This window comes from Schistocerca americana, chromosome 1 (genome assembly GCF_021461395.2).
Source record: "Schistocerca americana isolate TAMUIC-IGC-003095 chromosome 1, iqSchAmer2.1, whole genome shotgun sequence".
NCBI classification, from domain to species: Eukaryota; Metazoa; Arthropoda; class Insecta; order Orthoptera; family Acrididae; genus Schistocerca; species Schistocerca americana.
The window spans coordinates 1,156,332,306-1,156,349,163 of record NC_060119.1 but is presented as its reverse complement, the minus strand read 5'-3'; the positions used below and the strand labels follow the sequence as shown (position 1 = coordinate 1,156,349,163).

Genomic DNA, 16,858 nt, shown 5'->3' with positions numbered 1-16,858 from the left:
TTCCGAAACAATTTCTAAAGTTCGGAATTCCATTTCTGCTCTTTGTTGCGTTTCGGCGGTCGCGTCTTTCATGCTAGCCGCCTGCCCCTGAACAATGGGTACCGCGGTGCACGTTTCCCACTGTTCGATCGATTGTTCCGTATCCAAGTCTACCAAATTTTGGCAATTGTTGCCTTCACTCATTTTAATATTTTTCAATATAAATGCCAAATCTTAAATCTAATTAGGATTCCTCACACTAATATTCTCGCTGACGTATCGACCATTTCGTAACCAGTACTTTGTTACTAGATTTGCACAATGCAAAATTCGTGTCCAGAACAACCTCAAATCTGAAGATTGTCCTGTCACCAGGTCGCCACGTGTAACCTCCCCCTCACTTATCGACCTTAATGACAGTGAAAAATTAAACCGCGTGTACCTAATGGAAATTTGGGAAAAGCAATCGTCACCGAAGTTAACCTGTCGGTAAAGAGGGAGGAAAGGGTTACATCTAAATGAAAGGAAAAATGCAAATGAAACTGGTGGAAATTAATTTTGAAAAGGGGTAAAGTTAATGAAGAAAGTAAATGTGCGGCCGTTACGTTAACAATTAACTAGCGGTAATTAGATATTTGAGATTTGGGGGAAATTACGGTCGCCAGTCCTAAGGACAATTACTATAGTAACTGAAAAAGAAAGGTAATTACACATATAATTAGCACTAGAAGCGTGGCAACTGAAGGTTGACACGTGTAGTGTGAAAACTGAAAGTTTGTCAGAAGTAATAACTTTCGCTGCACTCTGACTTAATTTAGCAAAAGAATTAATAAAACCGGAAAACTGAAAGTTAATTTAGTGACTGAAGTTAATAGTGAACTTTCTTTCTGAAGCACATCGAAATTCAGCAAAATACAGTTAGTCTTGGACTACCTCAACAATCATTTCAAAAGCTACTTGAATCTACGCAATTTAGAAATAAGAGATTTAGCTTTGAACTTGAATTAAATGATTATGAACAATAAACAATAGTAAAATTTAGTACGTACCAAGCTGAGCTGCAGTCACATGTAAGCTAAAATATGGTAACAAAACTAGCACTCTTAATTTGTGCTTGTGTAATCTAAGTATTGTAGCCAGCTATGAATACTTTAAGTGAACTTTGAAATTAAAGCACTGAAATGGAATTATGCTGGCGTTTGAATTTCAACGACACTCGGGTTCATTTCGGAAAAGGAAGGCACCCTGCTTGGTAATGCAGTTGGGACAATGAGCAACAAAGGTTCATGCTAAGTAGCTGTAATTTTGTGATGCAACAATTTTAAAAGTTAGAAAAGCTGAGGTCTGCCATACAGTTCTAAAACTTTACGTGCTTCCAGTCTTCCTTGTTGGTTGATTGAAGGTTTGAAGCCGTCGATCGAGGATGTGGCGACAGTCACTCATTGTCGGCCGTCGCTGTTGCAGAAGCTGGATGTTGGCGCGCCTTCTTCTCGACACGGTCACCAGACGAAACGGGCTCTTGATGTGCGCCAGCTAATGCTTCCCGTCCGCGACACCATGTCAGAAACTATCATCGCAAGTCGAGCGCAATGACATGCTGCCAAACCCCGAAAGCGCGGCAACTCGCGGGAGCTTCACACTACACACCTACTCCACTCGCTACTCCAGCCAGACTCTCTCTCTGCCCGCGCTCCACGCGGCAGAGTTCACACTACCAAAGATCCCACACACTTTGATTCTTCACACGACCTATCGATGTAATCGTTCGATAGCAGTTTTCCCTAGGCAAGACCGAGCGTAAAAATACAAATAATATTTACGAAACAAACCAATTATACATCGACATAAATGCATAAATATATATATATACAAATAGTAAAACAATTACAATATACAAAGACACAGAAATGTTATATATTCAGGTAACAACATAAGGAAAAAATTATGGTACAATAGATGGAAATAGGAGGATATGCATTTCCGGCGTTACACGTGCCCCACATTGTCTGAGGATGTTCGTGTAACCTAAACAGACTCAGAAAATGTCCCAAAAAAGAAACAGCGGAAATGCATATGCTCAAAACATCAACAAATTTTAGCATTCGTTTAATTAACCATAAACCAATTTTTGGACCATAATAATTGAGTGGAGACACTCCTAATCTTATTCCACTCTGTCATCTTGCACAAAATAAAACAGGTTGACAACATATTAAAATTCATAGAAAGCATAGAAAATGGTTTAGCTATTCTAAAATCGTCAAAATTCTTAACAGTATCAAGAAACGTACTACTATTTACAAAATTAAGCAGAGTACATGGCCATAAAATCAGGTAGATCAAAATACGCAAATTAATTATTAATTACATATTATACACATTTTTATGTAACCTTTTCATAATTAATACTCTCGCCATGAGAGTCCACTTAAACGGTAAACAAGAAAATAATACACATCAGATCGAAAAAACATAAATATTGACAGCAGAATTCTTTCACATCAGCTGTCCGGGAAGAAAAACAACTCCGCCTTCCGTACTCGCAAGTACAAAGAATGCCGACAGTGGCACAAGAGCCGACAGCGACTCCGCCTCGCCAGTATTGTTGCGCCCGCCTGTGCGGCACGCTTGATCTCACTCGCCCTGTGTAACGGCATCTCCAGAATGTCCGTTTCACTGAATTCTTTCGGAAAACCTCACTCCCGAGTAATCTCAAGGAGTCCATCAATACTATCACAGTGGATAACTCAACACTGTCCATCATCACACGCATGTACTAGCCTGAAACTTAAAATAGCGTCTAAGTACATCGGCAGTGACTAGTAAAACACATATTCATGAAATCTTACAGCTAGTTACAAAATCATATTTACATTCCTTAATCTACTGTGACTCAGCTGAAAACTCAAACTAGCAGCTTGGATTTTTCAACTGACAAATAATCACTCTCTTTTAAATCATTTAGTAAAATTAATTACTTATTAATTACAACTTCTTTAATGTCCTCTTGGTCAGGAAAAAGCATGGCAATCTAGCAAACCTTAAATCTTACACTCTATATTTACATACTGTACAAATTACCCTTCCGTGGTATTAATCAATCCTAGGTTGGTACAATTTCAAGTCTACAATGTTCCGTATACCTAATAGTTTTCCAGAGCTTGGATACTCTAAGCAATAAGCATTTGTGTGAGGTATACCAATGACTTTATATGGTCCATTATAAACAAACTTAAATTTAGAGATTTCATTGTCTATCTCGCTCGATTTCTCATGAGCTTTTACAAGTACTAAGTCTCCGATTGCAAACTTATCAAAACGCGCTTTAGCGTCATGACAACGTATGCGAGCATCGGCTTTTAGCTTCATTACTTCTCGTAAACGATCCTTTTTCACACCAATACTAACGTCAATCCGTGGAGGGAATTTGATTCTCTCTTCCACTAGTCCCGGTTTGTCTGAAAACACACTCTTATTCCTCATCATTACTTCATACAGGCCTCGTCTTTGTTCGTGTGTTACGTTTGACACACCGTCTACAATACTTTCCAAATCACTTTCTACTCTATTGTCAATGCTGAGATTCCTCACGTTACAGTAGTTCAAATTCATTCCTGCGTCCATGTCATCCAGCCAGTTAACAATGTGTATAGGCTGGTATTGCCTATGCACACCGTCTCCTGCCTCGTCAAAACTAACTACTATTGTTTTATCTTGGGACGTACATGTCAAAGTTTTGCTTTCGCAATTAATCACTGCACGGTACTTTAATAGCCAATCTAACCCGATAATTACTTCCGTAGTTAAGTCTGGCACGACGACAAACTCTTGCTCAAATCGTGCCCCACATATCTCGAAGTTGACAAAAATCTGTTTTGTGACCGGTTTACTGGCCTCCAATTGTCACCTTTGTTGATTCCTCTTTGGCCAGATTGATCTCATCTGCCAATCTACCTGGAGGAATGTGCCCAGTAGCATCTGAAATTACTTCCTCTGGATCTGCGCAACCCACACTGCTACCGTCTGACCGCATAACGTCAGCTCTAACCTCACACACGCTGTAATGTACGTGCTTTTCTACCAATCGTGTCCGGCTATCAGTAAAATTTTCGTAATCTTTCTCCTTAATACTGTCGCAATGTTTAAACTGGATGTTCGCGTCGGATGGGTCGGCTACTTCTACCACTACAACTTTCGGTAAAGTCTGCCGGTTAGGGCCAGAACTTTCCGTTACTACTTCAACATTCAACTCCTGCGGGACGAAACACGACGCATCTTGCTCGTGCTCCCCATTAACATCAACTATTTCTAGTAAAGTCTGCCGGTTAGGGCCAGAACTTTCTGTCACTCCACAACTACTATCTTCCTGTGGGACGAGACGCGGCAAATCCTGCCCGCGCTCCCCATAACCACTTCTCCCATACAGGCCCCTATAATCTCTTAGTTCGTCGTATAAGAGACCGAACTGCCTTAACCAGACCTCATCCCTCTCTGCATCCCCTCGCTCGACGACGGACGTTTTATCCGACATCTGATCTTCTCTCAACAATTGCGAATCATTCTTAAACTCAATCTCCAGTTCCGCTGTGGGTATTACAGCTGGCACCTTATAATCGATGTCCGGAACACTACTTAAATTGTTCTCACTGACAGTGAATGTACCTTCTACTGCCGTGTATACAGCTGATCTACTACTTGTGGGCGCACTCCTTTCTCCTAACACTGGCACACTCTCCCGCCGTTGATTATTCCATACGGAATTTTCATAACGACGACACCTCGGTTTTCTGCTGTTATTGGGCCGCCAAAACTTCTCCACGCCGGGTCGGCCCCTCACCGGCGCGGCTAATGGTTTCCCTGTCTCGTCCCAGCAGATACGCTCTCCGGATGCTGCTGAGGCGGCTTATCACACCCTCTGACGTTATTACTATTGCGCGAAGCCCGTATCACGCTAGTATGATACTGGTTTCCGTTATTCCTGTTATTATTTGCATTGTACCGATTGTTATTACGGTCCGAACAATTATTGTTATTGCTGCCATGGTTGCGGTATGCATTATTCCCATGGTTATCGTAGTTGTGGTACCCATTGTTGTTACCACGGCCTCTACCACTGTCGCGATTATTGCGCCAATTGTCCTCGTCCTCAACTCTTTCCAGGAAATCATTGATTGTCCTGTAATTGCTTCCTACGTAGCGTTTTGTATCATCTGGAAGCTTCTTGTAGAGTTCCCAGACTATTTCGGATTCCGTGCGGCGATCACGCAAATATTCCAACTTGCGGATCCAGCCCTCACAAAACTCCTTCATCGAGCCGCGCGAATTCGCATCGAAAGGCCTCGATACGACAAATTCGCGCCAGGCAGTTTGTTGTTTTTGCTCTGACCAGTATTCAGCCAGAAACAAATTTTTAAACTCGTCAAAAGTCAGGTTCGTAATGTTGAGGTTTAAGCCCCAACGCTTGGCATCACCAGCCAACACATCAATAACCGCATTAATTTTTCTCTCATTAGTCCATGATCTGGGTAAAACTCTTTCACAATTTTTAATGAAATCCGTCTGGTGTATACCGCCTTTTTTCAAGGGGTCGAACCGCTCCTCTTTCGTCAACAACTCCGAACTATGTGCACAGATTGGCACATAGCTCTGTTTTTCGTCAAGTTTCCTTTCTAATTCCGACACCCTCGTAATCACTTGGCAAGTGGTTGTCGCAAGCGTTTCCACTTCCCTCTTTTTCTCTTCGCAGGTATTAGCCTGCTTCGTCACTTTGGTATCTACTTCGGATACTAAAGCCTTTAAAGTTTCCACCTTCTGTTGATCCTCTTTTCTCACTAATTGAATTTGTTGCGTCACCTTATTCTCGATGATCGGAGCAACTGCGTCTCCTACACTTTTCTCGATTCTGCTAATTTCGGAATCAAAACGAGTATTTATGCTCGCAATTTCCGCCTGAACGCCTATCATTTCCTGTTTAAGATTACCGATTTCGGTATTAATCACGACAATATCGTCTTTGATTTTATCAACTTTTGTGTTAACAACTTCAACATTGTTGTTAACAACATTAATAGCTTTGTTCTGATTGTCTAGCATTCGTTCAATTTTTTCAGACTGAGCTACTTGCTTGGCAGCCTGAGCTTCTTGCTTGGCAGCCTGATCGTCTTGCTTGGCAGACAGAGCTTTAATTTCTGCCGATTGACTCTTGATTTCGTTAATCAAAACATTAAATAAATCAGTTAAATTCCCGGAAACTACCGGTTTTACTTCCGCAGCGGCTTCCTCTTTAATTGTCCCCCCGTATTCGTCATCAAGGGATTCAGATTTGATTTTCACTTCCGATTCCGAAACAATTTCTAAAGTTCGGAATTCCATTTCTGCTCTTTGTTGCGTTTCGGCGGTCGCGTCTTTCATGCTAGCCGCCTGCCCCTGAACAATGGGTACCGCGGTGCACGTTTCCCACTGTTCGATCGATTGTTCCGTATCCAAGTCTACCAAATTTTGGCAATTGTTGCCTTCACTCATTTTAATATTTTTCAATATAAATGCCAAATCTTAAATCTAATTAGGATTCCTCACACTAATATTCTCGCTGACGTATCGACCATTTCGTAACCAGTACTTTGTTACTAGATTTGCACAATGCAAAATTCGTGTCCAGAACAACCTCAAATCTGAAGATTGTCCTGTCACCAGGTCGCCACGTGTAACCTCCCCCTCACTTATCGACCTTAATGACAGTGAAAAATTAAACCGCGTGTACCTAATGGAAATTTGGGAAAAGCAATCGTCACCGAAGTTAACCTGTCGGTAAAGAGGGAGGAAAGGGTTACATCTAAATGAAAGGAAAAATGCAAATGAAACTGGTGGAAATTAATTTTGAAAAGGGGTAAAGTTAATGAAGAAAGTAAATGTGCGGCCGTTACGTTAACAATTAACTAGCGGTAATTAGATATTTGAGATTTGGGGGAAATTACGGTCGCCAGTCCTAAGGACAATTACTATAGTAACTGAAAAAGAAAGGTAATTACACATATAATTAGCACTAGAAGCGTGGCAACTGAAGGTTGACACGTGTAGTGTGAAAACTGAAAGTTTGTCAGAAGTAATAACTTTCGCTGCACTCTGACTTAATTTAGCAAAAGAATTAATAAAACCGGAAAACTGAAAGTTAATTTAGTGACTGAAGTTAATAGTGAACTTTCTTTCTGAAGCACATCGAAATTCAGCAAAATACAGTTAGTCTTGGACTACCTCAACAATCATTTCAAAAGCTACTTGAATCTACGCAATTTAGAAATAAGAGATTTAGCTTTGAACTTGAATTAAATGATTATGAACAATAAACAATAATAAAATTTAGTACGTACCAAGCTGAGCTGCAGTCACATGTAAGCTAAAATATGGTAACAAAACTAGCACTCTTAATTTGTGCTTGTGTAATCTAAGTATTGTAGCCAGCTATGAATACTTTAAGTGAACTTTGAAATTAAAGCACTGAAATGGAATTATGCTGGCGTTTGAATTTCAACGACACTCGGGTTCATTTCGGAAAAGGAAGGCACCCTGCTTGGTAATGCAGTTGGGACAATGAGCAACAAAGGTTCATGCTAAGTAGCTGTAATTTTGTGATGCAACAATTTTAAAAGTTAGAAAAGCTGAGGTCTGCCATACAGTTCTAAAACTTTACGTGCTTCCAGTCTTCCTTGTTGGTTGATTGAAGGTTTGAAGCCGTCGATCGAGGATGTGGCGACAGTCACTCATTGTCGGCCGTCGCTGTTGCAGAAGCTGGATGTTGGCGCGCCTTCTTCTCGACACGGTCACCAGACGAAACGGGCTCTTGATGTGCGCCAGCTAATGCTTCCCGTCCGCGACACCATGTCAGAAACTATCATCGCAAGTCGAGCGCAATGACATGCTGCCAAACCCCGAAAGCGCGGCAACTCGCGGGAGCTTCACACTACACACCTACTCCACTCGCTACTCCAGCCAGACTCTCTCTCTGCCCGCGCTCCACGCGGCAGAGTTCACACTACCAAAGATCCCACACACTTTGATTCTTCACACGACCTATCGATGTAATCGTTCGATAGCAGTTTTCCCTAGGCAAGACCGAGCGTAAAAATACAAATAATATTTACGAAACAAACCAATTATACATCGACATAAATGCATAAATATATATATATACAAATAGTAAAACAATTACAATATACAAAGACACAGAAATGTTATATATTCAGGTAACAACATAAGGAAAAAATTATGGTACAATAGATGGAAATAGGAGGATATGCATTTCCGGCGTTACAAGTGTACCATCTTACGTTTGAGACAGAAGTACATTGAACAAATAAATATCAGAACCCGGATTACGCTCATGGATGAAAAACTGTAAATAACTGTCTTATTCCTATGCTTTTCATGATACCGTTTCACATTCTGCAATATTTGGTTTCCTCAGATTTGCTGACTCCCGGAATTTGTCAAGTTGTCCATCGTGTGTAACAAAGTTGAATCCAACGAGTTGTCTATAAGCGTTAGGTTTTGGTGGGATGTAATCTGAAGGGCTCTCTCTGGCGAATAGAACGTCGTTCTGGACACGTTAATTAGTGTTGTACCCATAATGGTAGCTGGAAGGTGAAACTGTCTTCCTGCTACCTCGCATCTAGTCCCATTTATTATCAATCCGTTACCTTGTAATTCTAGTCGCATAATTCCTGTAGGTCTTCAATTTTCGTAACAAGTAATCATTACTGTTTCTGACGCAAACATGGAATAAAGCTAGTGGTCTCCGATTCTTTGGAATTCGGTTTGTGGCGCTGAAACTTTTATCTCCCACTCTGCCGCCTCTAGCTTTCCTAAAAACAATCGCATTTCACATGACTTTTGGTTCGTTTGTATCGCCCTTGCTGAACAAATAATAATTCTTTCCTGAAAGCAATCGTTGAAATCTGCTACGCACATGACAACATGAGCATCTCTTTTCTTAGAAACCGATAACATTTCTGGTGTTTGAACTGTACCCATTTCTGAATTGGACTCCACTTTATCGGATATGGATGTACCGTGTAACATTGGTATTGTGCAATTATTTCCTATTACTGGAAATTTAATTCAGTGGTTTCTTCCATAATAAATATAAGATAAAATACAGCTTATTCCTACTTGTTATTGGTAAGATATGCTGCAACTTCTCGAAAAAGTCTCTTTGTGCTTGTTGTAATGCTACGAGAATTTTCTGTGGGCTTTCTAATGTTGAACTCAAGTGCGCATGATCAGCATGGTGTATTGGCTCATGTAATGTCTCTACCTCTACTCTTGCGTCGTCTAATGTGTTCGCTAGAGTGCGTATTGATGCGGCTGCCAGCATTTTATAATATACACCACTTAAATGAATAGTTTAGATCAACTAGCACAGTACCAGCCATGCGTAGGTCTCTAGAAGAGCGTAGCGTTCCAAAGTATTGGGAAAGGGCACAGGTCATCCCCGTTTTCAAGAAGGGACGTCGAACAGATGTGCAAAACTATAGACCTATATCTCTAACGTCGATCAGTTGTAGAATTTTGGAACACCTATTATGTTCGAGTATAATGACTTTTCTGGAGACTAGAAATCTACTCTGTAGGAATCAGCGTGGGTTTCGAAAAAGACGGTCGTGTGAAACCCAGCTCGCGCTATTCGACCACGAGACTCAGAGGGCCATAGACACGGGTTCGCAGGTAGATGCCGTGTTTCTTGACTTCCGCAAGGCGTTCGATACAGTTCCCCACAGTCGTTTAACGAACAAAGTAAGAGCATATTGACTATCAGACCAATTGTGTGACCGGATTGAAGAGTTCCTAGATAACAGATCGCAGCATGTCATTCTCAATGGAGAAAAGTCTTCCGAAGTAAGAGTGATTTCAGGTGTGCCGCAGGGGAGTGTCATAGGGCCGTTGCTATTCACAATATACATAAATGACCTTGTGGATGACATCGGAAGTTCACTGAGGCTTTTTGCAGATGATGCTGTGGTGTATCGAGAGGTTGTAACAATGGAAAATTGTACTGAAATGCAGGAGGATCTGCAGCGAATTGACGCATGGTGCAGGGAATGGCAATTGAATCTCAATGTAGACAAGTGTAATGTGCTGCGAATACATAGAAAGAAAGATCCTTTATCATTTAGCTACAATATAGCAGGTCAGCAACTGGAAGCAGTTAATTCCATAAATTATCTGGGAGTACGCATTAGGAGTGATTTAAAATGGAATGATCATATAAAGTTGATCGTTGGTAAAGCAGATGCCAGACTGAGATTCATAGGAAGAGTCCTAAGGAAATGCAATCCGAAAGCAAAGGAAGTAGGTTACAGTACGCTTGTTCGCGCACTGCTGGAATACTGCTCAGCAGTGTGGGATCCGTACCAGATAGGGTTGATAGAAGAGATAGAGAAGATCCAACGGAGAGCAGCGCGCTTCGTTACAGGATCATTTAGTAATCGCGAAAGCGTTACAGAGATGACAGATAAACTCCAGTGGAAGACTCTGCAGGAGAGACGCTCAGTAGCTCAGTACGGGCTTTTGTTAAAGTTTCGAGAACATACCTTCACCGAAGAGTCAAACAGTATATTGCTCCCTCCTACGTATGTCTCGCGAAGAGACCATGAGGATAAAATCAGAGAGATTAGAGCCCACACAGACGCATACCGACAATCCTTCTTTCCACGAACAATACGAGACTGGAATAGAAGGGAGAACCCATAGAGGTACTCAGGATACCCTTCGCCACACGCAGTCAGGTGGCTTGCGGAGTATGGATGTAGATGTAGATGTAGATGCGTGGAGTGCCGCAGAGTTGAACTCCACTGACGAACTTCATGCTGTGTCACACCAACTACTACTGATGGGTGACCTGATGAACTGCCAGCAGCAGTGCAGTAGCAGGTACTGTACCCTCCGAGTGTGGGATGGAAGACGACAACCAGGGTTCCTGGCGTATCACCGTCCGGTATGCCAAAGCGCATTCGGGTGACGGGCCTACCAGTCCTGCAGTACTGGGTTCAACGCCTGCCGCCTACACCACACTGCGGTTAGGGCCGTCCAGTGAAGAACAGGCACGAAGTGGGGTCGAGTACACTCGCTCAGCCAGTAGCAGCTATCCATACTCTACGAGGCTGGGCTGTGCGTCCGTATTGACGCAAGAGGAACGGCGTCTCGCTTGTACACAACGACAAGGACTGGCGCAGCGTCCGACACTGAGGGTCTGTCCGTGACCATGACAGGAGGAAACTACGGCCAAAAGTGCACCATCCTTTCTAAAAGTTGCAAAAATAAATGATTCAGTTAATACTCATGTTTTCTTAGCGCCACAAGCGCTTCCAGACGATTCCTGACATCGTGCAGAGACGTCATACGCCCTGCCCCTCTGTAGAAGATGATCAGCAGATCTGTTTCCAATAGAGCACAAGTGAGACATCATCAGACAACAACACCAGCGTCATCCACAAACAGGAATAACCGCTCCTGCATTGACCGACCAAGTGCAGAATGCATGGAACCCCATCCCACAAACTGACAACAACAAAAAATGTTCAAATGTGTGTGAAATCTTATGGAACTTAACTGCTAAGGTCATTAGTCCCTAAGGGCACACACTACTTAACCTAAATTATCCTAAGGACAAACACACACGCCCATGCCCGAGGGAGGACTGGAACCTCCGCCGGGACCAGCCGCACAGTCCAAGACTGCAGCGCCTTAGAAACTGACAACACAATGCATGTACGTTTGTATGTTTGCAATCAACAGTCGGTTGGTTACATCAGTTATTAATATACCGTCACTTCACATTTGTAACGGCTTATCTCGTGCGTACATTAACCTGTGATCTTGCAATGTTAATGAATTAGGTATATTACCTAGACAAATTTATTCCCGAAATTTCATTACTCTACGTTAATTACTTCAAGGTGTTGCGATTTTTTTCCCATCACTGTTGGAAAATAATGTTAGTGCACCTGGAAGACGACATCGATTTTGATCCAATGGCAGAATATGCCACCTGGGATATAGTGGATGCACTGACAATGGTTTCGACGTCGTCCGGCAACAGATAATGTAGTGGCATAGTTAGCAGAGTGCCATCTGTGTCTGCCGTTTAATAAGAACGCTGACAGCCAGAAGGCTCAGTATGGTGTAGGCGTGTCAGATAAGCATACAACCATGCCACCGAGACGCACTCGTGCTTCCTACAGCCAAATGAGCAAATTTGAAAGTGGTCAAATTTTGGCCTTCCGAGTGGCGTGATGCTCCTTTCGGAGTATTACCACCAAAGTTGGACGACGCTAGCATCAGTGGTCACATGAACATACTCACATCCGTAGATGAGATTATGGTGTCCACGTGGCACAGACGCCTGACATGATCGTCACATTGTAAGGCCAGCAGTGACAGATCATACAGTTACAACAGCACAGATAATAGGGCTTATCAACACGAACTGTGGCGAACCGATTATTAGCAGTGGGACTACGGGCATGCACAGGTCTAGCACGTCTTCCACTCACGCCATAGCGTCAATGTCAGAGGATCAAAATGGGACTTAACTTCTAAGGTGATCAGTCCCCTAGAACTTAGAACTACTTAAACCTAACTAACCTAAGGACATCACACACATCCGTGCCCGTAGCAGGATTCGAACCTGCGACCGTAGCAGCAGCGTGGGTCCAGAGTGTAGCGCCTAGAACCGCTCGGCTACCCCGGCCGGCTCAGAGGATCACTTGGAAGGTAGAATGGCGCGCCGTGGCCTCATTCCCAGTTAGACAGGCGTGGCTTGTGGACAAAAGGGTTCTCAGGGGTGTACTTTGTGAAATTATAGACTGTGTGTTTACATGAAGTTTTGTTAGAAACAACCTAACCTGAGTTTCTGTCTGATTATTTCGTCCCAGAAGAATCCATTTTACTTCCGAATTGTGTGGGTGAGGAAAATGTGATTCAAGCTAGTCACTAAATCATGTAAATCACACACAGTTCTGTTACTAAACCCGTAAACACTGTAGGATTACATTATACATCTGTTCACGTATAACATAACCTGAATTGCTGTCACATTCCATTTGCCCTCGTCGCGAAGCTTAGACCATTAGTGAAAAAACAGCTTCAATTCTTTAATTCTATTGGTCGGTGTCCAGAAATTAATGGCGGATGCCGTGATTTACGCACGCGACCGTATCATGCATTAAGATCCAACTGTCTTTGAAGATAAAAGTGCATACGCGCTTGTAACACTTCCCCTCAAAAGGCACACAAAACATACACAACTGAGGCAAAATATTTTTAAAGATAGAGATAGTTTAAGTAAAAGAAAAATACTTATAACTAATGGTGGATCAACAAAACTACACTGAAAGTTAATAGATCACACCAAGAAATTTAATTTACGTATCAAAAGATAAGAAAGAAAATAGTTTTATAATGAAAACTATAATGAGACCTTCAAGGCTATTTTCTGTCGCTATGGAGAGCCTTTAAATGTCAAATGACAACTAATTTAAATTAGACTGTAATTCTTAATGTCCGTCATTATTTATTTATTTACATTTTTTAGACACATAGAAGATCACATAAAGCAAATAATGACCTGTGTCTTATTCTTCTTGTTCTTCCAGAACTGTTTCATCATCTCGCTATTCTTAGCTTGACGTTCATCTGATCACTTTCTTCCAGGTACCTTGGGTTTGTCGTCTCTTGAAATTTATGTCTGAAGACGTTTCAATCTCCGCTGTCTCTCAGTGAAATTTTGGAATTTTTTAAATCAATTTGGATGTTTTATCCAGGCCGTTAACTCTGTAAGTACGTCAAAATTTTCTTTGCTAGTCGGTTGCCATCTAGTCTCATGATGTGTCAGTAGGATTTCAGTCGTCGTTTGCGGAAATCGGTTTCGATGTTGGAATATTTTTCTGTGACTGTGTGTGATTGTAGTCGATGTCCTTTGTCTGTGGGTTCTGGGTGAAGGATTTTACGAATGATTTTCTTTAAGACTTTTTGATATTTTCGAAGTCTCCTTTGTAATTAATGTTTAGTGTCTCGCTGGCGTAGAGTGTTTCAGGTTTGGTAACAGTCGTGTAGTGTCGAACTTTCGTGCTGATGTTTATGCATTTTTATTGTTCCCATACGCTTTCCACATTTTGAATTCCCGCGTTTTTTGTGCTAATATTTCTGTACCTATAGTCTCAATGATTTCTTCTAAGTACTTGAAGTGGTTAACCTTATTTACTGTGCCATATTTTGTGCTTACATTTTGTTTTTTGATGTGTTTTGTAGCCATGAATTCGATTTTAGAAAAAGAAATTTGTTCAACTTTCTCAGCACAATCTTTGAGGGCTTCAATCTGATGGAGTGCTGTTTGTTCATCACCAGAAAGGATCGTGAGGTCATCAGCGAAGGCTAGACATGTGACGTCAATGTTATCCTTTTCTTTTCCTACCCTGATGGGTCTCCAGATGTTTCGATTTTTCAGTTCTTGTTTCCATTATGTGGTGATTTTGTCTAAAAAGATGTTGAAAAGTAGTGGGGAGAGGCCATCGCCCTGCCGGGCGCCAGTCCGGATGGAAAAAGGTTGTGAGATTTCCCCATTGAATTTGACTTTGGAAGTTGTGTCTGTTAGGGTTTGTTGGATGAGCCGTTGTGTTTTTGGATCCATATTGTTTTCTTCGAGTATATTAAACGGGGGTTGTCGGTCGACAGATTCGTAAGCTTCCTTGAAGTCGACAAATGAGTAAATCGTTGGGAGAATTCGTATAGCTCGAATTTTCAGCGTAGACTTCAGGTTGAAAATTTGTTCGGTGCCTGATGTGCGTGTTCCGAACCCTGCTTGATATTCACCTACTATTAGGGTTTCGAGTTGTTCCTGTGCGCGTTGTAAGAGGCAAGCGGAGAGGACTTTGTAAGGAATGGAAAGGAGGGAGATTCCTCTGTAGCTATTCACATCAGATTTGTCTTCTTTTTTTGTGAAGTGGTGAGATGAGAGCGCATTTCCAGCCGTCTGGGAGTTCGTCACTTCGCCATGTCTTGAATGATCTGTGTGATTTTCTGTAATGATCGTATTCCGAGATTTTTCAGTAGTTCTGCGGTGATTCCATCTTCTCCTGATGTCTTTCCGTTTTTCAGTTTTGTGATGTGGTGTCGGATTTCTTCTTGTGTCGGTGGATCGCTGTCGTGTTTCGTGTGACTTGGGGTGTGTGTGTGTGGGAATCTTTCGGATGGTTCAGGGCAATTAAGAAGGTAGGAAAAGTAGTGTGCCAGTTCTTTGTAGTTTTCTTGGCTGGTGAGTGCGAGTTTACCGTCTTTTTTCTTGAAGGTCAAATTTTGTGGTGTGTAACCTTTAATTCTGTTAGCGAAAGCTCTATAGAAATTTATGCTTCTGTAATTTCTGAAGTTGTCCTCAACTGATTTGAGCTGTTCAGCGATGTAGTTGCGTTTGGTTTTGCTGATGGTTCTGTTTGTCTCTTTGTGGATATCGAGGAAGTGTTGTAGGGTTTCCGGCGATTTGTTGCTGTTATATTTTTGAAAGGCGATTCGGCGATTGATGATGGCTTGGTCGCAGCTGGAATCCCACCATAGGTATTTTGGCTTTTTCTTAAGTGGTATTAATTATTCGGCTTTTCTGATTATTTTGTACAAAAGTCGGTCCAGTTGTTTGTCGGTTTTTTCCATTCTTCTGTGACCTTTATTTCTCGAATTCTAGATGCATCGAACTTTTGGATATGTGGTTTTTTATGTTGTACTCTCTTCGGAGAGGGGAGGTGGTTGTCCGAGTCGATGTTCGCACCTCTTCTGACTTGAATGTCGTGGATGATTCTGTAGTAGGGGCAGGAGATGGCAACATGGTCGATCTTATACTCACCAACATGTTGGATTGGGGATCGTCATGTTTTCTGTTTTTGTGGGGGTTTTCTGAAGTTAGTGGCTCATAACTTTGAGGCTGAATTGTTGGCATATGTCAGTCAGACGTGTGCCATTAATGTTAGTGTTTTCATCGAGTTGAGCGCTAAAGTCTCTCATTAGGATTTTCACGTCGTGTTGCTTAATTTTGGTCATAGTTTTTTCGAGCTTGTTCCAAAATTTTTCGACGGTTTCGGGATTTTTCTTCTTTTCGGTATGTGGGCGCATGCGTATTAATGATCGTATATATTTTATTGGCACTCTGAATGCTCATGGTCATGGGTCGATTGTTGATGGGTGCGATTTCTTTAACAGAGTTGATGATGGATTTGTGTACAAGAAAGGCCATTCCGAAGACTGGTGCGCCTTTCGCGACCTTCTGTTGTGTTTTGCTCTTGATGATGCCGTATTTTTATTGTTAGTGAGTCGTGCTTCTTGAAGAGCAGGTATGAGAATTTTTTGTCGGTCGATTTCTTTAGTAAGATTATGTAATTTTACTGTCTGGATAAGTGTATTGATGTTTAGTGTTCGAATGAAAGTTTCCTGCTTGTAGGGAAGTTACCAGATTTTATCTGCTGTGATTGTCTGGACTCCCTAGACTCCAAAAGTCCAGTTGCCGTCTGTCGATAGATGGATTGTGTACCACCTGGGGTAAAGCTGAATTAGCTTGCACAGTTAATGATTGCTTGTGTTTTAGTGGTTTGGTCTGGTCATACCAGAGCCGGATTGGACAAAAGGTAGTTGAGGCCTTTGAAACATATTTTCAGCCGGGCTCACTGAGCTAACAGATGCTGATCAGAGTATCGGTGATTTTCACTCAGACGTGTCTGAATTTTGAATTGCGTTGGTATTTGGTCCGCCCCGAGTATTTTATTTCCTCGGTACTACCCATATATTGGAGGCTTTCCCCTGTCCGCCACCTAGGATGGAGAATCCAACAATCTGAGACGGGATT

The 16,858-nt window shown here is 42.0% G+C and overlaps 1 protein-coding gene across 1 annotated transcript in view; it reads left to right on the top strand.

Annotated features, from left to right (window-relative positions):
- The window catches only part of LOC124597519 (mite allergen Der f 3-like), a 79,887-nt gene that overhangs the window by 40,443 nt on the left and 22,586 nt on the right, over nucleotides 1-16,858 (top strand). The window lies entirely within an intron of this gene.